Raw genomic sequence first — 24740 nt, forward strand, 5'->3', positions numbered from 1 at the left:
ATCCAGCCAACAGCCTGCACTGTGGGGCTCTCTTCAAGCTACGTGCCAGTTTAGATATTTTACCCTACCACGTGCCCTCCAGCATTTCACATATGAAGACTGGGACATTGGAATATGATCAATATTCAAAATCTATTAAAAGGGAGAACACACAAGCAAGGAGAAGCTGCAGCAGTTTGTTTTTGCCTGAGTCTTCTGTCTCTTCTTCTCTCTCCCGCCGCTCAGTTAAATGAGTGCACTTTGAACTCAGTTTGTAGAAATTAATTTAAGGCGAAGGGGGAAACTTTTTAATTGAATATATATTATTCTACATTCAACTGAAAAGTAGGATGACAGATCTCTCCTCTCCCGCTCTGCTCAGTTAAATGAGTGCACATTACCTATATACTTTGAACTCAGTTTGCAGAAATTAATTTAAGCTGAATATGAAGAGGGAAACTTTTCAATTGAATATACAATATTCTATATTCAACTGAGGCAGAGAATTAATCTCAACTGTTCTTGACAAATTGGAACAGCTGGAGTGTATGTCACAGGAAAGCCACAGTTCAAAATATCAGGAGAGTCAAAGATTTCCCAATATTTACTAGTTGTTGTACTTAATACCCCTAGTCTGTGGCTCCCATGTTAAATTATGTGTGCTTGTTAAGCATTTCTTCCATCAGAGCCCCCAGTGGTGCAATGGTTTAAACCCATGTGCCGGCAGGACTGAAGGCCGACAGGTCAGAGGTTTGAATCTGGAGAGAGTGCGGATGAGCTCCCTTTATTAACTCCAGCTCCCCATGCGGAGACATGAGAGAAGCCTCCCACAAGGTGAGTAAAACATCCAAACATCTGGGTGTTCCCTGGGCAATATCCTTGCAGACAGACAATTCTCTCACATCAGAAGCCACTTGAAGTGACTTGCAGCTTCTCAAGTCGCTCCTGACATGAAAAAAAATCCCATCATAATACTGCTGTTTAGCTTACCAGAATGAAATCTGTGGGTGGCTTCATATGCTATGGAATCACAGGAAGAGTAGTTTGGTGAGCATCAGCAATATGGGGTGGCTCTTAAGTGATTAAGTACCAAGAAAAAATTCAGAAGGTATTGCTTGTTATGCAAGAAGGCAAAAAGCACCACTGAAAGTTCCTCTTCTGCCCAGTGTACATGAGCCATCCCCATTTTACACTTTGATCACTCTCCCCTATTAGGAACAGATCATGCTGAGAGGTAGTGATTGCTCAGTGAAGTGAATGTTCATGCATTGATGTAACCACAGAACACTCCAGTTCTAGAGATAATCCATGTAGGGTGCATTGACACTGTATAATTAATGCAGTTTGACAACACTTTAGCTGCCATGGGTCAATGCTATGAAATAATGGGAATTGTACATTTGGTGAGGCCCCATCACTTTTTGGCACTGAAGGCTAAAGATCTTGTAAAATCCACGACTCCCATGATTCCATAGCATTATAGTGAAAGTGCTGCCAGGCTGCGTTAATTCAACAGTGAAGATGCACCCAATTATATCAAAGCTAAAACTAAGTCTCCAAGCAGTATCAGCTACTCTCCTGTGCCAAAGAATAGTGCTGCATGATGTTGCTGCAATGATGGCATGAGAAAAAAACTGCCCCACCACCATCCATTCCCTCTTCAAAGTAGCCAAACCATTGCTGAATATGGGGAGTTTTCAAAGTAGTAGAGCTACCTTTATACAGAGTGCCAGAATATGTAGATTACACTATAAATGGATTGCATTGGTGCCCAGCTACTTCTACGATGTTTGGTTTTCTCAGAAATAATTGAAACTGTAACCTTGTTCAGCATTTGCACGGCAACCATTCACATCTGGGAAAAGACATCTGGGTTATAGAATTAAAAACAGAAGCTCTGCTAGTTAATAGCTTCTAAAACTTAATCTTGGCTTACTAGAGTGAGAGGATGTGGTGGCATTTCCCTGAAAAGCCATTCTCACCTGGCTGACAGATCATGATTCCTCTAATTACGGGAGATGTGGAATATCCAGACACATTCCCAGCATTGATGTCACAGCAGAACTAAGCAATCTAGGCCAGGCTATAACATCAAACCATGTGCCTGCCTACACACACCCCTCTCTTTGTCATCCTGGAAACTTAGGCCTACTTACTTTAGTATTAGAAACATAGGAGATAATAATATAATAATAAACCTTTATTTGTACCCCACTACCATCTCCTGAAGGACTCAGTGTGGCTTACAAGAGGCCGAGCCCAATAGTAAAATAGTACAATAGTAAAAACAACAGCAACAACAAACAGCAAAATAACTCAAAAAACAAAGCAATGACATTAACAACACACAATGACGCAATTAAAATCAATGGCTGGGCCAAATGTAATAATTAAAATTAAAAGTGCTGGGCATGACCAGGTGGAGTGTTTGGAGGGGGTCGCCCTAAAGGGCTGAGAATTGCGGTATATAAGCGAAGTAAATAAATAAAATAAATAAATAAAGGGGGATGTGCATGCAGATATGCATTGGGACATAATGCTAGGAGTTTCCTTATTCTGGGAAGGCACACTGGAGATGGTCAGACAGACTATTGGCTCATCTGGGCCAGGGGTGGGCAAGGGGGTTATGGAGCTGTAGGTGACCTCTATGGTGATATTTATTTATTTATTTATTTACTCTTTTTATATACCGTCTTTCTCACCCCTGGGGGGACTTAAGGCGGTGTACTAATGGCAAAAATTCAATGCTAACATACAATGCACAAATAAATCGTAATAACTAATTACTACATATAACTATGAACTTAAAATCAATTAAAACCATTAAACATAAAACATACATAAAATTTCAACATTCAGGTAAAGCATAAAATCATCCTAGTATAAATATTAAAATCCCATGATCCAGAAATCATACACCATAGCCATTCTGAATGTTTATAACCCTTAACCCAGTGGTTCTCAACCTGGGGTCCTCAGATGTTTTTGGCCTTCAACTCCCAGAAATCCTAACAGCTGCTAAAATGGCTGGGATTTCTGGGAGTTGTAGGCCAAAAACATCTGGGGACCCCAGGTTGAGAAACACTGCCCTAACCCTTCAAGACTTAACTCTTTTCCAAATGACCTCTTTTTAGCCTCCCAAAATGGTAAATTCCCTTTCCTGGAATTATCTAGGAATGACAATATACCTGTTAAATAGCTTACAACTCCATAATGACAATGTTAACATTAAATAAACCCCATTATTTTCACAGAAATAGACTTCTGGACACTTTGGGAGTCAATGATTTTTAATGCAGCTCCAGAGGATCCTATAAGCAGAATATCAACCCTTGGACATGGCACAGGGGCCCACCCAAGCCAGGTTAATCTATGTCAGATTACTGCCCAAAGACTAGCACAGAGGGTTGGGTCTGTATCTGCTTGTTTTCGGCCGGATCTGAAAATGGTGCTGATTGAAGTAGTAGTTTTTGGTCTGCAAAGTGTCTTCTGTACCACTGAGCTGTGACTCCTCCTTTGCAAAAGAAGGAAAGGACATGCATTATGGTTTACACTCAAGAAAATCAGGAGCACAGCACCAAAGACTGGAAAACATTGAAGGGTATATAGCTTGAGATTGTACATCAGAGGTCCTGCTTACAACCCACAGTTTAGTTCCATGAATGAATTCCCAGTCTTCACATTAGATGTTGGTTCCAGGGACATTTAACAATGTACAGGTTGGGCAGATAGGATGCAAACAGTCATATAGGCAAGTTAGAAAGGACTCCCAAGTCAGCCTTTGTCCAGCTCTCAAGAATCCCACAAAAGATGTTACCAACAAAGAAAAATCACTGGCCATAATTTCTCCAGCCAGATCCAAATTACTTCTAAATTTGTCTTCATTCCCCTCCCCCATTCAAATTCAAGATTAGATCATTCATTTCTTTTCATCTTCCAAGCAATCCATAGAATAGAATAACAGCTCCGAACAGAACCCAGAGCAGATCCTACCGAGTGCCAAACTAAATGGCTCACAAATGGATAATTTTGCACAGCTGAAGTATATAATCAAAATCATGTTGTATGAAAAGGTTGGTTTATTATTGCTCATAATCACAGAACTAAAGGTCGTTTCTGAGAAACGCACATTAAGGCGAAACCTCTTTTACTGGCCTTGTTCTTTTGCCTTTAACAACAGCTTGACACACAAAAATTAAGGAGGTGAAACTTTTCCTGGCATGGAGATAGGTTTCTCTGGCATGGAAATAAAGCTTCAAAGGCTAAATTCTGCATGTCGGGCTGCTGTTCTGAGAAGGAGAGCTAAGCCAGGATATAGGATAACATTTAGCAACCTTAAATACACTGACTACTTCTACAGATGCATTTTTCTTCCTCTTGGTATATAGGGACCATTTCCGATCCCTTTTACATAAAGATGTTATTTCAAATTATAAGCAAAAATATTTTGCCTTGTTACACTAATGTACTCGTGGATAAGTACTTGACCTATTCCCACCTATTGATTATCCTCTGTGAAACTTCCTTTAGGCTTGCTTCACCCATGCCAAGCTTATTCTTATGACTTTATTTTATGAGGCAGGTAAATTGATATTGAAGATGGACCATCACCTTTGGTGATGATCCACATCACACAGAACTTGTTTCCAGTGACAGGCAAAACCTGTAAATAGCTTACAATCCCACAATGTTCCTGTCATCTACCTTATGCTATGGGTTCATCACACCTCTGTGCCACCAAAAAACTGGCATCCTTCTCCCTTCTTCTTTCTTCCCCTTACTATCCCCAAGCAGTTTTGTGTTTATTTAATATTGTACACTTATGTTTGCCTTTTTTGTTATTCAGTGCTCAAACTAAAAAAAAATGTTTGAAAAGAATAAAAAAAAATTAAAAATGGCAAAATAGTAGAAGTCCAGGAAGGTGAGATTACATGGGTATACAGAAGTATGATTGCAGGACACAGACTGGCAAATCAGTGCTATTGTGTAATAGCACAATAGAGGTGCAATGTAATAATGATAATGATAATAATAATAATAATAATAATAATAATAATAATCTTTATTTATATTTCACTCTATATCCCCGGAGGAACTCAGGGCAGATTCCAAACATAAAAGATAAACATTCAATGCCTGAACACAATAACAATACATTAATACTAACAAAATTTAACAACCCAACATATAAACACAAATTATGACTTAATATCTAAAATTAAATAAAAATGCAGCCTGTTATAATTGACATAAGACAAAAATCAAACAAAAGCAACAATTTCCCAGTTCCTTGGGGCAAATAGATAGATCATTACTCAAGATATCTATTGAGCTGGTGGGGCAAGCAGGGCACGGACATGGATGGTAGCTATTAATCAGAGGTATAATAGTAGTATTACCAATTACTCCTCTTCCTTATAAGCCAGTGAGCAAAGGTACATCTTCAGCTGTTTCTTGAAAGCGGGGAGGGACAGGGCCATCTTTAACTCCTTAGGAAGGGAGTTCCAGAGGTGGCGGGCAGCCACGAAGAAGGCCATTTCTCTCGCTCCCACCAGCTGTGCTTTGGACGGGGGTAAGACTGAGAGGAGGGCCTCCTCTGATGACTGTAGTGTCCGAGTTGGTCTATAGTAGGAAATGTGGTTTGTCAAATTGTTTGGACCTGAGCCATTTAGGGCTTTAAAGGTAAGAACCAGTACTTTGTATTTAGCTCGGAAGCAGACTGGCAGCCAGTGGAGCTGCTGCAGTATAGAAGTGGCTCTCTCCCTGAATGGCACTCCAGTTAGTAACCTGGCTGCCAATCTCTGGTCCATTTGAAGCTTCTGAACTATATTCAAAGGCTGCTCCACATAGAGAGCATTGCAGTTGTTCAAACAGAATGTGATTAAGGCGTGGACTACCATGGCCAAGTCGGGGGTCTTAAGGTATTGGCGTAGCTGGCACACAAGTTTTAACTGTGCAAAGGTGCTCCTGGCTATCGCTGACACCTGGGGTTCCAGGGTTAGTGATGAGTCCAGGATCACCTCCAGACTGTGGACCTGTGTCTTCAGGGGGAGTTCGACGCCATCCAACACAGGCTGTAATCCCACACCCTGGACTGCCTTATAACTGATCAGGAGTATCTCTGTCTTGTCTGGATTTAGTTCCAGCTTGTTGACCCTCATCCAGTCCATTACTGATGACAGACACCGTTCAGGACCAGAACAGCATCCTTGGCATTCTGGTCCTGAACCAGTGCCTGTCATCGGTAATGTACTGGCAGGTTTGATCAAATGACCCATGATCAGAGGTGTTCCTTACTATATGTACCCACTATCTTTAATAGTACAATTGATATGGCTTTGTCCAATAAAGTCTTCAGTTTCATACTGTGGAGAAACAAATGAAAATTATTATTATTATTATTATTATTATTATTATTGTTAATAAACAGCCCTTTCTATTGTAGATAATATTCCTTCTTTTTGAAAGACAATATTCTTTCGGGATTAAAGGCTTTCTTTCAGATATATGACAAGCAGTCAAAACATGCTTTCTGCCCAACTAACTTAGTTTTGTTTCTGTAACAGACACGAGTATCATATCTTTTCCAAAAGCCCTGAAGGAAGAGGAAGGATGGTAGCATGACCGCCATGGAATTTAGCACTGAAGTACATCAACAGGAGGTGTGTATGGCCTACAGGAGCAAAAGGTGTCGATTGAGTCAGACTACCTGTCACCAGGAACGCTAATGCCAAAGTATACATTTTGCACCTGGCACCCCTGAGCGAGTAAGAATGGTTGGCTCATTTGCTTGTGCTGGTTGTGCATGACATAGGATACTCATGTGCCGACACCAAATTCCCATATCAACAGGGCTGGATCAAGATCTTTAAAGACTCTAAACATTTCAAAGATTTTCATGTACCTGTTTTTTTTTTTTTTTAGTATTCTTCCACTTACTATATTTGAAAAGTTTTTTCTGACTTTTTTCTAGTTGCAAAGTCTTTTATTGTGGGAGCCGCTTTTTATAAAACCTGATTCAGCTGTACCATTCCAGCTTTGAACAAATGACCCATGATAAATCTGGCAATGGAGACTGTCTATGGTGCCCCCCCCCCTTTCCTTGTCTTAAGGGCATGCTTATTTTGCTTAATATTTAATCCAGCCCTACATTTCAAGTAGGGCTTCACTGCCATCAACCATAACAGAGGGCTATCGTACTTCTTAAGACTGGCTACTCATGGCTATACTGCCTTCCCTCCCCACACCCAATGGTTTTCATCTCTCACCCACTCCAACAAGCAGCAAGCGTTCTGGAGTCACTGAGATTTCTCATTCATACTATTTGAGATTCCACATGAGGATTAGGAATGACTTTCTGATGGTAAAAGCTATTAGGAATATGCTACTTGCAAGTGTGATGGAATCTCTTGCTCTGGAGGTTTTTGAAGACTGTAGAGTAATCTGTCAGGAGTAATTTGTATAATGCTCCATGGCAGGGAGTTGGACTGGGTCACCCTTGCAGTCTCTTCCGACTCTGTAATTCTATGATTCAGGTATACTCTGCCTTGATTGTACAAATACATAGAGACACACAAGATAAAAGACACACATAGGGACTACCCTTAAAGCATCTACTAGATATTGTAACTGGCCTAGTATCCTAAATACTTAAGTATAAGTCTAGAAATTTCAGTAAAAAGTCAACTAAGAAAATCTTGGTCAATTTATCCATGCATCGGTAAGAATACTGTACCTTAACACTTATTTTAAAGAAAGGTTCTCCTGTCCCAGGAAAATCCATAAGCACTGATGTCTTCTACTCTCCCTGCTGTGGCACCACTTGTGGGCTTCTTGAATGCCTGGGTGGGGAAATGGTAGTGGTTGCCTGAGTCAGCATTACTGCTTTCCCCTCTCCATGGACTGACTTTCAGTTTGTCCATGCGTCATATCAAAATTCATAATCTTCCCCCAATCCTGACTTTGACTTATACATGAAGTTGACTTATACATGACTGTATACAATATCACATGGATTACCCAGTGGTTTCTATAGCCAATACAAAGTGTTCCTGAAGTTTCAAGTTCTGAATGGATTAGGTTCTGGATGTCTTAAGAACCATCTCTTTCTCCCTGCATCCTAAGATGGGATAGAAAGGGTCTTCTCTGTGTCTTAGTTTATGAGGACCACAAAAAGACTTTTCTCTATGGTTGCACCTCCGTTGTGGAAATCATTGCCTTAGAAAGCTCAGTTGGCTTCTTTTTATCAACACATTTCTGTTTTAGCAGATAAGTTATTCTGTGCTAGTTCAATATCATCTGATGACCTTGTCCTCTATGGCATACTGAGGTTAGGCTAGATTAAATTGCATTTTGTAGTCAATGGAAATTGTTGTTAGTTACATTGGGCGGTGTATAAGGACCAGAAGAGCAGGATATAAAGTTTTGTACAAATTAAAAAGTAATTAAACAAAATTTAAGCAAACTTATCTTTCTGGAATCTAAATATTTGTATTTTTGAGAAAACACTCCAACTTCTGTGTGTTTGACAGCATGGAGTCCATCTATATATTCTCTTCTTGTTCTTTGACATGTCCTTCAGCATCAATGAAAGCTGACACATAATTCTTCTTAAACACCTGTTCATATAATTGCCATTGTAAAGTACTTTAAGCGTTTCCACTTTTGTGTTCTAATTGCTATTGTTTATTTTATTCCAGCAGTGTCCTGGAAGAAGTGAAACTTTAGTATAATTTAATATAATCACATATCTCTGGGCGAATACTTTAATGTGAAGCCAGATAAAATGTTATATTGGATTGTCCTGGCTGCATACTTGAACTAGCTTCGCAGCTTAAACCCCTATGGGAATAAGCATGTAATTTGTCTTTAAACAGCATTCAAAGCCCTTCAAAGACTTTATGACTCTGTCTTTTCTACATGTCCCTTTTAGAATTATGTTTGCAATTAAGTTGGCAGGGTATGTACAATGAGCATTTCATGCTATAGTATGAGGTCAAGCAGCCTGAAGGTTTGGCACAATAACACGCTGCAACTGGCAGGGCAGCAAATTAAGGTGAACCGATTCATAATTATGCTTTATTATACTGGCCTTAAACAAGCTATTTACTTACTCCTTGGCTGGTAGAATTATGAACCCTAAGAACAGGGTCATGGTCCATCCCAAAGTCCATTTGGCTTCAAGGAACAGGGCAATAAAGCTCACAGGAAATGTTTCTTACAGTGCACATTTATTGCATTGATAGATAGCATGAGACTTTTCATTTTTCTGATATTGCAGTAAGCCTGTAGTTGCCTGAATGCATTCATAACATGCATTTACACAGTTTCATAAGTGGTGCATTTTGTTGTTGTTTTAACAGAAACCAACCTCACCACCATTTATTTCTCAGAGAAACTAAACTTCTGGCCTAGTACGCCTTCTCTTCAAATCTTTACATTGTACAGTGCTGTCCTTGAGTGCAAAGGATCTTACTTTGTGACAAAGAGATAGTACCATCTCTTTTATAACAAATTGTCCCTAACACAATTGGACCTACTGGTTTCTCTCAATTTAATAAGGGTGCCAATACAGGTCCAGCAATAACATTTGGAATGTTCATCTCCCTGCTTCCAGTCTCATTCCAAAATCTCCATAAAGACTAAAGATCAGAGCCTTGGAAAGTTCTGCAAAGACCCAGATACTGTTGGACTGTAACTTCCACCATTCCCCAGCTAAGGAACCACACAATTTTAATGCCTTGTGAGAATTTATAGTTTAGATATGCACATTCTTGGACACACACATACACAATGAGTAACTTGTAAAATTACCAAAGCCACTTTTTGTCCTTCCCAGCCTGAATAGGACTCTCTTCATCTGTATCTCTTCTCAGCTTTTTATAAGTAATGTACCAGGGAGACAATCTAACCTAACATCTCTGAACCAGTGATCTCCACATGTGGCATCTGTTACATTGACACTATCACTTAAGGGGAAAACCATGCAATACCATGTCCAACTGGAAGTCCTGATGTAACTTACTTAACTGAAAACAAGTCTATATTTGAATGGCTATCAGAGAGCATAAAATGACCATTGAGTTATAGAAAGGCCTAAATAAGAGGACAATAGCTTTTGGCTGTTCAGTTGCACCTTGAGGAGATGGAGGAACATGACTGTGGGAGGAAAAGTATATAGGGAAAAAAAGATAGGTAGAGTTCGGGACTTGAGTAGACATTCTAGTGGTTCTAAGAGGACCCCATGAGGCCTGTGGACTGCACTCTTGGAGAGGGAAGTACTTTTGGAGAGGGAAGTACTTTTGGATTTTTGTAGGATGTTCACTCACTTAACCACTGATAACCAATTACTTCTGAGTCAAACACAAGATGGCGTTTGCCTACATTTCCCTGCATAGATAAAGGAAGCAAAATAGCTTGGATGAGAGGGTTGACATAAGCATTTATACAGTTGCGCATTCTATTTCACTGTGATAAAGTACTACGTAAATTTTAATGGAATGTAGAAATAAAAAGTAAGGATTGTGAATAGGTAATTAATTTCCTTCCTATGCAATTGAGGTCATTCTGTCTTCGGACTCCTGGTGGCCGATATGCTAAGACTGATATTAATGGCCCATATTAACTTGCATTTACGTAAATAATATATGTGAGTTTCTGATGAAATGTATGCAGTCTTCCTGTTCTTCCTGTCCTGGAACTGTTGTGGTCTTTCTTTGTCTGGTTATGTTCTTGGGTCAAAAGAGGAGTTCACTTCTTTTGTTGCAGATAGTTCTGCAAATGAGGATGGTCTTGTTGGGAAACCAGGCTTTTATGGTTACAGAAATTGATCTCATCTCAGCATGCATTTGCAACAATTCTAAACAAATTATATGGATATAGATGCACCCAAGGTCTCTCTGTAACCTCCAGCTGTGCTGGCTCTGATTTGACTATCTCCATTCAGAGCTTCCTACCATTCTTTTGGAAATGGATTAAGTGGAGTGATGCCATTGTGTAGTACTCAATCCAAATAAGGATGGTACGTTAAAAAGGAGGATTTGAGGGCCTGGGTTGCTTCCATAGTCAAAGGAAGATTCTGGGAATTCACAGCTCAATGCCTCAATGGGCTATTTATGTCAACGTGTGTATGGTAGGAGGTATGTGCCACACAGCAGAGGGAGGTATGCTCAACCCCTTCCATGCTTCTGTGTTTTCCCCACAAATGTTGACTTGTGGAGGCTGTTTCTTTACCTGTTGAGATAGCATGGAATGATAATCTACGAAAAGTAAATTAGCACGTCAAATACTCTTCTGCTTCCTCTAGGAATTTTTTCTTATACAAATGGCTCACATTGCTAATATAATTTTTCCAATTATATATAGTTGTTCTGATTCCTGGTTTGTTTGCAAGTGATGACTAAATGTGTTATGCACACACATTGCCCAAAACATAACAATGGAAAAATACCAGGAAGTGTTGCAAGTAGAATAGCTACAGGTAGGGATAGTCCACAGTCGTGCACATGCACAACGTAAATTCCCACTATAATCTTCCAATGTTCATTCATTTCAGTTCATTCAGCATGAACTGAAATGATGTGGTGTACAAATGATGTACTGTGCATCACATCACTTCACTTTCCTTAAAATCTTTGACTGCGTACTCATAATATGTTTGTCATCTTATTGTATTGGTATTGTTTTTCTTACAATAATATAATCATTGAGTCCCTATAGACATGTGAAATCAGCAATATGTAAACTAGGTATATCTGCACATTGTGTGCATGTGCACATCTTTCTAAAATGCCTTCTAGCAAGGCTCCAGGAATGAAACTAACAACACCATAAACTAAGATTAAAGGGCAGAGATTTAGAATACAAATTAAAACTCAAACAAGGAATATTAGATGGAATAGATTAGTGGTTGGAAAGTTACTCACAGCGACTCACAGAATCCCACAGCTCATATGGAAAGAATGCTAAAATGCTAACCTTCATCTTATTTAAATAATAAGTTTATTGATTATTTTGTTGTTGTGTGCCTTCAAATCTTTTCTGACTTATGGGAGCCATTAGGTGGCACTGTCATTGGGTTTTATTAGCAAGATTTGTTCAGAGAGGGTTTACCACTGCCTCCCTTTGAGGTTGAGAGAATGCAACAAGATCACCCAGTGGATTTTCATGGTTTAGTGGAAATTCTAAACTTGGTTTCCCAGTATATCATTCAAGTCACTACAACATGCTGGAAAATTTAATAATACAAATGACTTGAGAAATCATCCAAAACACACATTTTAGCTCTGAAAAAGAGAATATGCCCATGAAAAGGTAAACATACGGTAACCCCATATTTAATCATTTTGATTTGTGAGAAGCAAAACCAACAACTTCATTTCAGAGTGATTCCTCATATGTAGCCTGGAGTAGTGTAGTCCATTTCTCTACCTCTCTCTCCTACACATCTGTATCAGGCCAGCTTTCTAACTGGAGAAGACCATGAAAGTTCCAAACAATGGAGTCCATAATATCAATACAAGATTCATTGGTGGACTTCATTCATTGCTTCCTTCAATGTTCCCCTGCTCATGGCAATAGGTCCAGACATTGTGTAGTTGACTGTAAACATAGGAGTAAAAGCTGTTCAACAGTGGAATATGCTGCCATGGGGTTTGGAGGAGCTGCCTTCTCCTGATGTTTTGAAACGGATGGCCATGTATCAGGAATGCTTTGATGGTTTGTTCCTACATGGCAGGGGGTTGTACTGGATAGCCCTTGTGGTTTCTTCCATCTCTATGATTCCAACTCTTTGAGGGAGATCCAGTGAACAGAGTTCTTCCATCAAAGCAGTGGAGGAGACATTGCATTAGTGGACTGTCTTTCAGAAGAATAAAAATAACTCATTCAAAACCAAGAAGTGGCATGATGATACTCTGGGTCTCATTATGTATTCATTCTTCTTCCAAAGGAATATTCCATGCTCTGGCATTAATTAGGACTGTCTGTAAATGAGCAGAAGTGGGGAGTGCACATTTAATACATGAAGTGGTACATTAGATCATAAATTAGAGAAGGAATGTTCCCTTTCCTCTATCACGCAAAGCTCAGTACAGAAAGTAATATATTAACTGTGGACCATACATGTTAAAGTGCCACAAAAAGTAGCCCAGTGTGTTGAAGTCAAGATCTACTGTCTGGTAGTGGAACACTGCATGGAATACTCACTCCATGCCACCTTATAGCTCACCCCATTTAGAAAGGTCTCCTGAACTTCTAGGAAGAACTTTCAGTAAAAAAGGTATGAGATGGAAGGAGTAGGAAAATCTGTTTCTACCCTTCTAAATCTGGGTCTAAACAATTTGGTTCATGGAGCTGGGCCTGTAGACAAGTGTCCATCTGGAAAGCTTAGTTGTTAACATCCCTGAAGTGTATAAAATGCCTTGCAGATTTCACTCCCTCCAAGATAAATTGAGCAAATGGGAAACAATAATTTCCAAAGCACGCTTGCTTTTGACAAACACACAAAAGCATTCACTTCTTGAAGAAAGAACTGTGTTTTCACCAACATCTTAATGTGAGGCTCATTAAATTTAATTCTCTACACCACAACTGGGCTGTGCTGATATCCGGAATGCATTTTCTCCTTTGTAAAAAATCCTACAGCTTTGTTTGAAAGATCCAGGGAGAAGAAAAGTATATCAGCTAATGCATGATGGTAACAAGGTTAGTGGGTGTTCAGCAAGCTACCTAGACAGAAAATGAGAATGGAAAGAGGCTCCTAGAAACGCTCGCCTTCACTAATTCACAGGCTAACCAGCTATCCCACATTTTAATTAGTTTTCCCCTGTCCTTTGTTAAATGTCATTATTGGATCATGCTCACTCTGTGGTTTCCTATCATCCTATTATTCACTCGTTATTCAGTGGTGAGGTGGTAAGAATGTATGCTGTGGTATTCCACTCATGTCATCCATATATTTATGGTAGCACTTCAGAAACAAATCTGGTGGTAACACCTTGGCACATTGCCAGTCTAAAAAACCACAGCGAGATGCATCTTTTGGCCAGAAGGGGGAACTGAGCAGGCAGCATTTTTAAAACCCTATATGGTTTTCTAGATGGGTTATTATAAGACAGCCATAAATGCGTTAAAGACGTAGATACGTTCCTGGACATTATTCTTGAACAGAGCACTTAGTACCACAAGCAGAAAAAAAAACATGGAATGCATAGAGACAGTCTCTTGCACCATAGAGAAAGAGGAGGAGGAGGAAGTAGAAGTGGTAGTAATAGTAGTAGTAGTAGTAGTAGTAGAGGTGGTGGAGGTGGAGGTGGAGGGGGGCACCAGTTCAGCATTTTTCAGTGTATCTTTTATTGTGGGCAGGTCTAGCTATTCTACTCTTTTTAAAAATAAGAGTCAAGGTACAATCTTTACATTGACGCATGAATACATCAAGCCATTTTTAAGGTCAACTATTTTACTAAAATGGAAAGGATAGCATAGACATAAAAATATTTTGTATAAAGGGACTTTGCTAACTGTTGTTATTTGTTTATATCCTGTCTTTCTCCCAATAATGGGACTCAAGAGAGCTAAGAACATATTTTAAAACAATACGAATTACAAACTGCACAAAACATCAATACAAGTAGAAGTATAAAAGTTAATTTTAAAAGAAATTAAACAATCCACAAAGTTAAAACATTAAAGGCTAAATACTTCAAAAATTAATTAAAAGACTATGCGAACCATAAAACAGAGCAGTGCATCATTAAGCAGTTTTCTTCAGAAGATCTTAAAGTTCTAATGGTCTCATAAAGGGAGATATGGTCCTTCAAACACCCTGGACACATGCCATATAGAGCTGTGCTTGGCATTTAAATGGCATATTGGACAGCATTATACAAAAAAAAGCAAAAACCCACATCTAGGATCTAATCGCCGATGTTTCCTAGAAGAAATGTTACAGCCTTTACTGTGGGTCCCTAAACATGGATTAATATTTATTTCATGAAGCAAGACTGCTTGTGTGTATTTTCTTCAAGTCCCTTGCTTGGACAGAAACCGAACAAAGGGGAAAGGAGGCGGAGTAGCCTTATATGTCAAAAACTGTTATGCTGCAGAAGAGATGCAAGACAGCAAACCGGGAAACCAGCTTGAAAGCATCTGGATAAGAATCAAGGGAACTGGGACTCAAAAAGATGTTGTTGTAGGCGTCTACTACAGACCTTGAAGCCAGGAGGAAGAACTTGATGAAGTCTTCTGCCAACAGTTGACCAAACAGGCACAGAGAAGCGATGTAGTAGTCATGGGCAATTTCAACTATCCTGATATTTTCTGCAAAACAAACTCGGCCAAGAGTACAAAGTCCAACAAATTCCTCGCTTGCCTTGCAGACAGTTTCATGGTCCAGAAGGTAGAAGAGGCAACAAGGGGGTAGGCTACTCTTGATCTCATCCTAACAAATGCGGAGGACCTGATTGATGCGGTTGAAATGGTCAGATCCTTAGGGGCAAGTGACCATGTGCTCCTGCAATTTGAGGTACAAAGGAAGGCCGAAACTAAGACAAGTCAAACCCACATTTTGGACTTTAGGAGAGCTGATTTCCGAAAAATGAAGGAAATGCTGAGCAGCATTCCGTGGACATAGATCCTAAAAGACAAGGGAGTTACGGATGGATGGGAGTTTCTCAAGAGTGAAATACTCAAGGTGCAATTACAAACAGTGCCAACAAAGAGAAAAAATAGGACAAGTGCAAAGAAGCCAAAGAACTTCTAACTGTGCTAAGACACAAAAGAGACATGAACAAGAAGTAGAAAAAGGGAGAAATCACCAAAGAAGAATTCAAACAAATAGCCAAGTCCTGCTTTTGTGTGTACAAACCTATGTCATGTTTTACCGAGTGCCAAATTTACTATTGTGCTTGGGTGTTCTTAAGCACAGAGCCCTGTTGGTCGGGGGGGGGGGGGCATCTTCCTGCCATTTTTAATAATGGATCTTGTTTATGTGGTACAATTCTAAATTTGAAGATGTACTGTTATGGAGCAATTCCAGACATAATGAGAGTTGGGAGTGTGCCACAAAGCAGGCAGTGTAGTCCTACTGGGCCTATGTCCTTCGGGGCCCATAAGGGGCTTCATAACTTAAATAGCAAGGGCATCATTTGTCCAACTTCCAGCACTGGAATATGCCTTTTTAAAATTCCAGCTGGAATTGTAATAGAAACTATCTTCATAGCCCTTGGTTTTGTTTGCATTTGTTGTGAGGAAGAATTTTAAAAACAATACACAATAATTCTAGGTGACACTTTTATTATGAAATTGCCCTGCTATGTTCATAGATCATTAAAAGTTTCTTAAGAACTTTGCACATTCTCTGTTTTCCTACCACTTCCTTGATTTTTTTTTCTTACAAAAATGTTCTGTTAAGAAGAAAAAAGAAATAATTTCACAACACTCTTTAACTGTTAGTACAAGGAGCTTCCCCTATCTGGAAGCACATATACAGTAGGCTCTCGGACTGAATCTAAAATGGCATATAAAATCCAGATTATCTGTTTTGAACTGGATTATATGGCAGTGTAGACTCATATAATCCAGTTCAACACTGATAATGTGGATTATCTGCTCTAACAATCTGGATTATATGGCAGTGTAGATTCAGTCCCAGTTATTTGGAACTCAAGGAACCAGAACTCATAAGCAACCAATAATAAAAAAACCTAAAGAAATAATACTTTAAATAAAAAAGAAAAGAAAATCTATTTATTTTATTCTATTTTATTTACAGTATTTATATACCGCTTTTCTCACCCATGGGGGGACTCAAAGCGGTTTACACAGAAATAATGGCAAAATTCAATGCCTTACAAATGTAAACCAAATCACAAGTCAACACCATGTAACTGAGCATAAAAACAATAGGACAAATCACTATAAATGAGAAAAAGGACATTTAAAACATGAAATATAAGAATTAAAAACACCTAACAAAAACATTAAAATTACATGATCCAAGTGCGTAGACCGGACCATTCCAATGTCAATTGCACATAGTCTTTATGTAATATAAAAATTTTAGTAATATAAGTCTTTATTTGTCTTGTTTTTCACTACTGTATTTCAACATTAGTATCAAACCAATTCAGAGTTTATGATATGGTAAGTATGAGGTATAGTATTAGGTCTACTTTTAGTAGTAACTCTCAAGCAACTAGAAACTACATTAATTCAGCATCTACCAAACCCAATGGATGCCAGTTAACTGAGAGTCTACTGTACTATGCTTTCTTTCCCTTTAAATGTTATTGTTCTATTACTGATAGCATTCTGTATGCTCCTAGTTCTAAATTTTTGGACCACCACTCTCAATGATCGCTGGGGGATTCTGGTTGCTTGTAGTCCAAAGGGTGACCTTTTCCCCAACTCTTCTCTTTCCTGAGTTGCAAAACTGTTGACTCATCTGCCCAGTTCTTCTTCAACCTGCTACCCTTTTGTTCCCAACTGAGCCACCCACCTCCACACGTCCTCCTTGCCAGCAGGTGGATTCAGAGGGAGTGTCCCCCAAACCTGGGCCCCTTCTGCAAGGCAGCACAAAACTCTGAAGAGGAAAATACCATGAGCTGCAAAACAGTGAGCTCTGTCAACATAGCAATTAATCTGTCAAGGTTTGTGTATGCACTTCAGTTCATGCTTTCCTTAACCCTTCCTTTGCCTCTCTTTGCGGACTGCATCATCGCTGGTTGGGCTACTTTTCTGGGAAATCTGACTCATTCTGTTTAAACCCAGAGAGGTTAAAACAAGGGGGAAGAACCAACTTTAGTTTCTCATCTCATTCTTTCCTAATGTCATTTCTGTGCATTACAACACCACCCACCCACAATGCACTTTAGTAACATCAGCGTCTAGCTGTGTCACATTTGTCTTTAGCTACTAAGGGGTGTAGTACTTAATTTTTAAGTGGGCAGGTGTATTTGCTAAGTGGTTAATTCTATACTCAAGAAAGCTGATATTTTGCCAGATAATAGTGCTGATTTTAAGGTTATGTTCCATTGTCAGCTCCAAATGAGGAGATTACAGCTGGAATATTTTCCATCTTAAAACCCACCTGCCACAAAATTAATAATAATTCAGGATTACAAGGTAAGGTATGGCCCTCCACTTATTATTGGATTGCATCTCCTATCAACCTCAGCCAGTACAATGATTAGTGAGAAAGAAAGGAAACTAAAAACCAACAGCATCTGCAGAGCATGTTCCCTTATCCCTCCTGTAAAACATGGACTGTCCACGGGGGGATTTATTCCAACAGGCATGAAGATCATGAAAAGTATCTCTGTGGGTGCAGCTACATTGTAGCATTAATGCAGGTTAATACAACTCTAAGTAGTACTATGGCTCAGTACAATGGAAACATGGAAGTTATAGTTTTAAAATACCTTTAGCCTTCGCTGCCAAACTGCAAAACCCAAGATTCCACAGAATTCAACTTTGGCAGTTAACGTCATGTCAAAATGCATTAATTCTGGTGTGTAGGTCCGCCCCATAGAATCATAGAATAATAGAGTTGGAAGGGCCATCAAGTCCAACCCCCTGCCATGCAGGAAAAGCACAAAGTATCCCTGATGGATGTCCATCAGGCTTCTGTTTAAAAGTTTCCAAGGAAACAACATTCAGACGCAGAGAGTTCCACTGTTGAACAACTCGTATGGTCAGGAAGTTCTTCCTAATGTTCAGGTGGGATCCCCTTTGCTATAATTTGAACCCGTTGCTCCAAGTCTTAGTTTCAATGGCAGCAGAAAACAAACCTGCTCCCTCTTCCTTATGACATCCTTTCACATATTTATACATGGCGATCATGTCTCCTCTCAGCCTTCACTTCTGCAGGCTAAACATACCCAGCTCTTTAAGGCAATCCTCCTAGGACATGGTCTCCTTTGGACATCTTCTAGCTTGTCAATATCTCTTTTGCACTGTGGTGCCCAGAATTGGACCCAGTATTACACCTGAGGTCTACCCAAAGCAGAATAGAGAGACACCATGACTTCCCTTGATCTAGACACTATACTCCTTCGGATGCAGTTCAAAATCTCAATGCTGCATCACACTGTTGGCTCATGTTCAACTTGTTGTCCATGAGGGCTTCAAGATTTTCTCACATGGATTGTCGTCAAGCCAGGCATCACCTATTCTGTATCTTTGCATTTCATTTTTTTCTGCCTAAGTGTAGTATCCATTGGTGAGCACCCTTTGACTAGTTTGCTTGCAAAAAGGTCATCGAGGACTTTGTCAAAGGCCTTACTGAAATCAAGATATGCTACGTCCACAGCATTCCCTGCATCTACCAAGCTTGTAACCCTAGCAAAAAAAGAGATAAGATTAGTCTGGCATTACTTATTTTTGAGAAATCCATGCTGACTTTTAGTAATCACAGCATTCTTTTCTAAGTGATTGCAGACTGTCTCCTTAATGATCTGCTCCAGAATCTTTCCTGGTTGATGCCAGGCTACTGGAAAGTAATTGTTTGGGTCCTCTTTTTTCCCCTTCTTGAAGACAGTGGCATTTGCCCTCCTCCAGTCTGCTGGGACTTCTCCTGATTTCCAAGAATTTTCAAAGATTACTGCGAATGGTTCTGAAATGACTTCTGCTAGTTCCTTCAATAATCCTGGATGTAGTTCATCTTGCCCTGGAGACTTGAATTCATTTAGAATAGACAGGTTTTCCTGGACTACTTCTTTACTTATTTTGGGTTGCGTTTCCCATATAGGCTCGGCTGCTCTGTATGGCTCAGATTGAACCCCAATCTCCTTTTGGGAGAAGACTGAGGCAAAGAAGGTGTTGAGCAGCTCTGCCTTTTCCCTATCCCCTGTTAGCATTTCACCACTTTCTCCTCACAGAGGCCTTACCATTTCATTTTTCTTTGTATTGTCGAAGGCTTTCTTCCTTTTTCTTTCCTTTTTCTTCCTTTTTCTACTGACATAACCAAAGAACCCATTTTTATTTGTTTTAATCTCTCTTGCAAGCCTGAGCTCATTTTGTGCCTTAGCCTTAGCTCATATGACACTTGAAGTCACAGATTGAAAGAAGAGGTGGAAGAGAGAAACAAAAAGATATAGCAGTAATGGCCCATAGTTGGGAAATGAAATTGTCACTGCCTTTAAGAAGTGTGTATCCATTAGTCCTTCTATCCAGATTTCCTCATATGTGAAATGAAAGGGAGAGAAGAAATGCTGTAGTGATAACTACACAACAAATGATTTAAATGCATGGGTGAAAATTACACCACTATTCCACTCTTTAACATTACTCGATGCTCCTTTTCTCACCAGTAATCCTCTTACATAAACTTTTATGGTAATTTTTAAAAAGTAATTTGTTTTTCAGTAATTGTGCAATTTTGATATATCAACACTTCACTGTGGCTATATATCTCCCCCCTCCTCCCCGCTTTATTAGACCTATATTTTGGACTTTCACAATTGTGAAATTTCCCTTTTATGAAAAAGAAGACTGCGGAATGGGTGAAGACGACACTTGACTATGTGATAGCTCAAAATGTGGAGGATTACAGTAGGAATGAACAAAAGTACATCATTTGTGATGAGGTGAATATATTATCCGTTTTCCTTGTAAACAGAACAGAACGGAATGTTAGGATAATAAGATGAACCCCCCCCCCCCCCCCCACGCATTGGATTAGGTCCAAGGATGAAAATTACACCTCCTTGGAAGACTACAGCCTAGATATTAATTTAAACACATTAAGAACACAATTATAGACCTTAATTTTTATAATATTTAATTATTGTTGAAAGTATTTACCATTCTGATATCTGCCAACCTAGCAGTTGGAAAACATGCAAATGTAAGTAGAACAATAGGTACCGCTTCGGCGGGAAGGTAAGGGTGCTCCATGTAGTCATGCTGGCCACATGATCTTTGAGGTGTCTATGGACAATGCTGGCTCTTCAGCTTAGAAATGGAGATGAGCACTAACCCCCAGAGTCGGACACGACTAGACTTAATGTCAGAGGAAAACCTTTACCTTTCTCAACAGAAGTTTGACTCTGTCATCATTCACATACAGAGACAAGTCCAAACCAGATACATTTTTTTATGTACTGTGGTCTGACGCTTAATAATAAAAATGGCAATAAAGACTAGTTATGAACACATGAGCTTTATTGTAAGAATAAAGAGGTACATGTTTAACTATATTTCTGATAGGCCACTTTTTAATCTTGGAGAGCATAACATACATTAGTTTGGTGTGCAACAAAGAATCATTTAAGGTTTTTTTTTCCTTTGAGAGCAAAACATTTCTAGAATGCTTTCATCAGAATGAGAAAATGTTGAATATCTATTTTACAAAATTAGGCTCTGAAGAGACCAATGGTGCTGCTGGAAACAGTTTTCAATACATTTTCTCCCCTGAGGGTCAGAGACCACCTCCAACATATTCATTTTGGGCAGCAGAGCCATTATTAAGGTAGATGGAAGGGTCATAACAGTTCTTCTTCCACTGAATTACTTTGTTGCATTCTGTGTTGTTAGTTATATTCTTTATTTGTTTGTTTTGAGTAATGTATTGAAGAGGAAACCAAAAATCATTTTTAAGTAAACTGTCTTTTGTCACTGCAGTGAAATATAGTGCACTCCTTTCACTTCTAAACAGGTCTGATCAAATCTGTTTCTTTTTTTTCCACATTAGAATCTCAAGTTTTTTCCATGTGATTTAAGAAGAAAAAATGTAACCAAAAACTAAATTTCTGTTTCATTAAATTCTTATTTTACAAATATTATTTAAATTCTCATGGGAAACATTCAACTGTTTCTACTTTCCACATTAAGAATGAACTATAAACAGTGCAAATATACTCTATAGTATCCATAGCATTGAGCTATTACAGTTAAGGTGGTGTCAAACTGCATTAATTCTACAGTAGAGATTATGTATCGCGGGACAGTCAGCAGCACTTTTCTGTAGGAATATCTGTTTAGGAAATGCCACAGGCTGAAGGTAGTGTCTCCCATAGGTCATAGAGTGGTGTAGGGGGTGTTTTGAATGGATTGGGAGGGGTCAGCCTTCCACAGTGTGATGAGTCATAGCACAATATTTTCAAATCATAAGAATCGTAATAATCGTGTGTGATGAGGAGATAATGCATCTCATCACAATACAGTATGCATCCAGTCCTAAAAAACGGGATGCATACTGATATAAAAGATTCTATCCCAATGTGATAAGGTAATAAATCAGCCGTCAGAATTTAAGACACAACTGAAGACCTATCTCTTCTGGCAGGCCTATCCAGGCAATTTTAACTTGTGGATTTTTACCTGTTTTTTACCTGTGTGCATCTTGGTATGTGTATTCTAATAGTGTTGTGTTTTATATCTGTTTTAATCACATTGTACCCCACCTTGAGCTGCAAGGAGAGGTGGGTATTATTATTATTATTATTATTATTATTATTAGATGCCTAGTGTGATACATTTTGTTTTTCCCCAAAAGTTAATTTACAGTGGGGGGGGGGGGAGGTATTTAGTTAGATACCAATTGTACAAGTTCTCCCACTTAAAACGATGAGAGAGGCCTGTAATTGACATCATAGGTAGACCTCAACTATGAGAGACAACATGAGAAAACATATCCAGAAAATCACATTGTCTGATTTTAAATGATTTTATTTGCAAATTATGGTGGAATTATTATATTTTTTTATTATTATTATTATTATATTATTATTATTATTATTATTATTATTATTATTATACTGGTAGGGTCCAATCTGTTTGAAGCTTGCCTCAACTTTGAGATATTAAGGGAAGGCCTTTCTTTTACTTTCACAGGAAGTACATTTTGTGAGGGCATGAATCATAAAATCATACAGTTGAAAGAGACCACCCCCCCCCCCCCCAAGGACCACCTAGTCCAACCCCCTGCCATGCGGGAATATACAGATAAGAATATACAATGAAAGAATTTTCAACAGTGAGATGGATTTCTTGGTGGTTGTGTAAAAGCAGCTTGGGCTCTCCCCTCTTGCTTCCAGTTGTCCTTCCACATACAGCAAAAAATACTCTATTCAGGCAGGAGTTTTAGAATAGAAAAGTCTTCTAAGAAAGACACTTTAAAGGGATAATGCTATATTTTTCTTTTTCTTTTTAATTGTCCAATGTTTACTTTCAAGTTATGTTTTATTTTGTTCTTAATTTAATATGATCATTTTCTTTTTTTATTATTATAGCTCGCTGTGTTCTTAGTTGTATTGAGGTTTGTGCATTTTTTTCAATCATTCTGTGAGCATCTCTGGATTCCAATCATTCTGTGAGCTGTTTTGGGCTGAGAAACAGGCTGCCATATCAGCAGAAACCATAATTCACTATAATATACAATCATGCTTGGTATATAGGAGACAATAGGAAAAGAAGCCACGTCCATTAATCTGCAAGACCTGAGCAGGGCCGTTGATGACAGGATGAATCATACAATCATAGAAACATTGAGTTGGAAGAGACCTCGTGGGCCATCCAGTCTAACCCCCTGCTAAGAAGCAGGGAAATCACATTCAAAGCACCCCTGACAGATGGCTATCCAGCCTCTGTTTAAAAGCCTCCAAAGAAGGAGCCTCCACCACACTCCAGGGCAGAGAGTTCCACAGCTGAACAGCTTTCACAGTTAGGCAGTTATTTCTAATGTTCAGGTGGAATCTCCTTTTCTGTAATTTGCAGCCATTGTTCCGCATACTAGTACCCACTGGGCAGTGGAAAACAAGCTTGCTCCCTCCTCCCTATAACTTCCCCTCACATATTTATACATGGCTTGCTCTCTCGTTTATTAGGTCATCGTAAGTCGAACTTGATGGCAGTTAACAACTATTCTTATGTTCATGGTAAACATAAAGTTGATCCAAGTTCCAGTGCCAAGAGATGTGTTGTTTCAGTGCCTCCTGCAGATCTGATTTATAGGGTACTTCATTGTGTGCTCTTCCAGGAAAGAGGAGGAGTGGAGGTGGAGGAAGGTGAGGAGGGAAATTTCCTTAGAGCATCACAGCACTCCTACTTATGAAAATTTATATTCCTGGATGCACCCACAGAATCTGCATCTTGCAAGCTTCTCCCTGAGCCCCTCAATCGGAGAACATCTTTGACTTTCTCAGTAACACCCACTTTCATTGTCTTGCAGAGAGAAAAAGTTACTTATTACATATTCTCGGGTAGGGGATCTTTCAGTAGGTGATGGCAGAGTTATCTGCACAGCTCTCATACTCTCCAATATTTCACAGGTGAAAACCTGGACATGTGAAGCCAAGCAACATCAGTCTGTTCAAAATGGCAAATGTTATTAATGTGAATAAATTTACAAGCTAGGAGAGGCTGCAGTTTTTGCCTAAGCCTACTGGGAAGAGCAATGTTCCACCACCTTATGATCTCTTTTCACCTGGCTGAGCTGACTCTTTTCGCATAGTGAACTCATGTGAAGTAGTTGAAGTAAACCGAGAGCAAGGGGGGAACGTGGAACGAAGAGAGAAAGATCAGGACATTTCAAAGTAGTTGAAAGGTGGGACAAAATAATATTGAGACTGTCCCTGCCAATTTGATCTACTTAAGTCACTTTTCTCCCCCATTACAGTGCAAGACATTTTGTAATGACTTCACTAGACAATAAAAGTTGAATCGATATTTTCCATTAGGCTTCCATCTCAAGTAATTAATGGCAATTTGGGATGGAGCAATATGAATGAAAAGTAGCACTTCTGCTTCTACCAAAGACTGGT

At 39.2% G+C, this 24740-nt stretch overlaps 2 long non-coding RNA genes across 3 annotated transcripts in view; one reads left to right on the forward strand and one right to left on the reverse strand.

Moving 5' to 3' along the window:
- Positions 1-692: 692 nt before the first annotated feature.
- LOC137096837 (uncharacterized) overlaps positions 693-24740 on the forward strand; it is a 46837-nt gene continuing 22789 nt past the window's right edge. For both annotated transcript variants that reach the window (XR_010909765.1, XR_010909766.1), the window contains exons 1-2: positions 693-813; positions 6546-6641. This is a non-coding gene — a long non-coding RNA (uncharacterized lncRNA). The remainder of the gene's footprint in view (positions 814-6545; positions 6642-24740) is intronic.
- On the reverse strand, positions 12299-17585 carry LOC137096836 (uncharacterized). The gene is made up of 2 exons (XR_010909764.1): positions 17477-17585; positions 12299-12962 (listed from the first exon to the last, which is right to left on the reverse strand). It is a non-coding gene; the product is annotated as an uncharacterized lncRNA (long non-coding RNA).

Source organism: Anolis sagrei, chromosome 4 (genome assembly GCF_037176765.1).
Source record: "Anolis sagrei isolate rAnoSag1 chromosome 4, rAnoSag1.mat, whole genome shotgun sequence".
NCBI classification, from domain to species: domain Eukaryota; kingdom Metazoa; phylum Chordata; class Lepidosauria; order Squamata; family Dactyloidae; genus Anolis; species Anolis sagrei.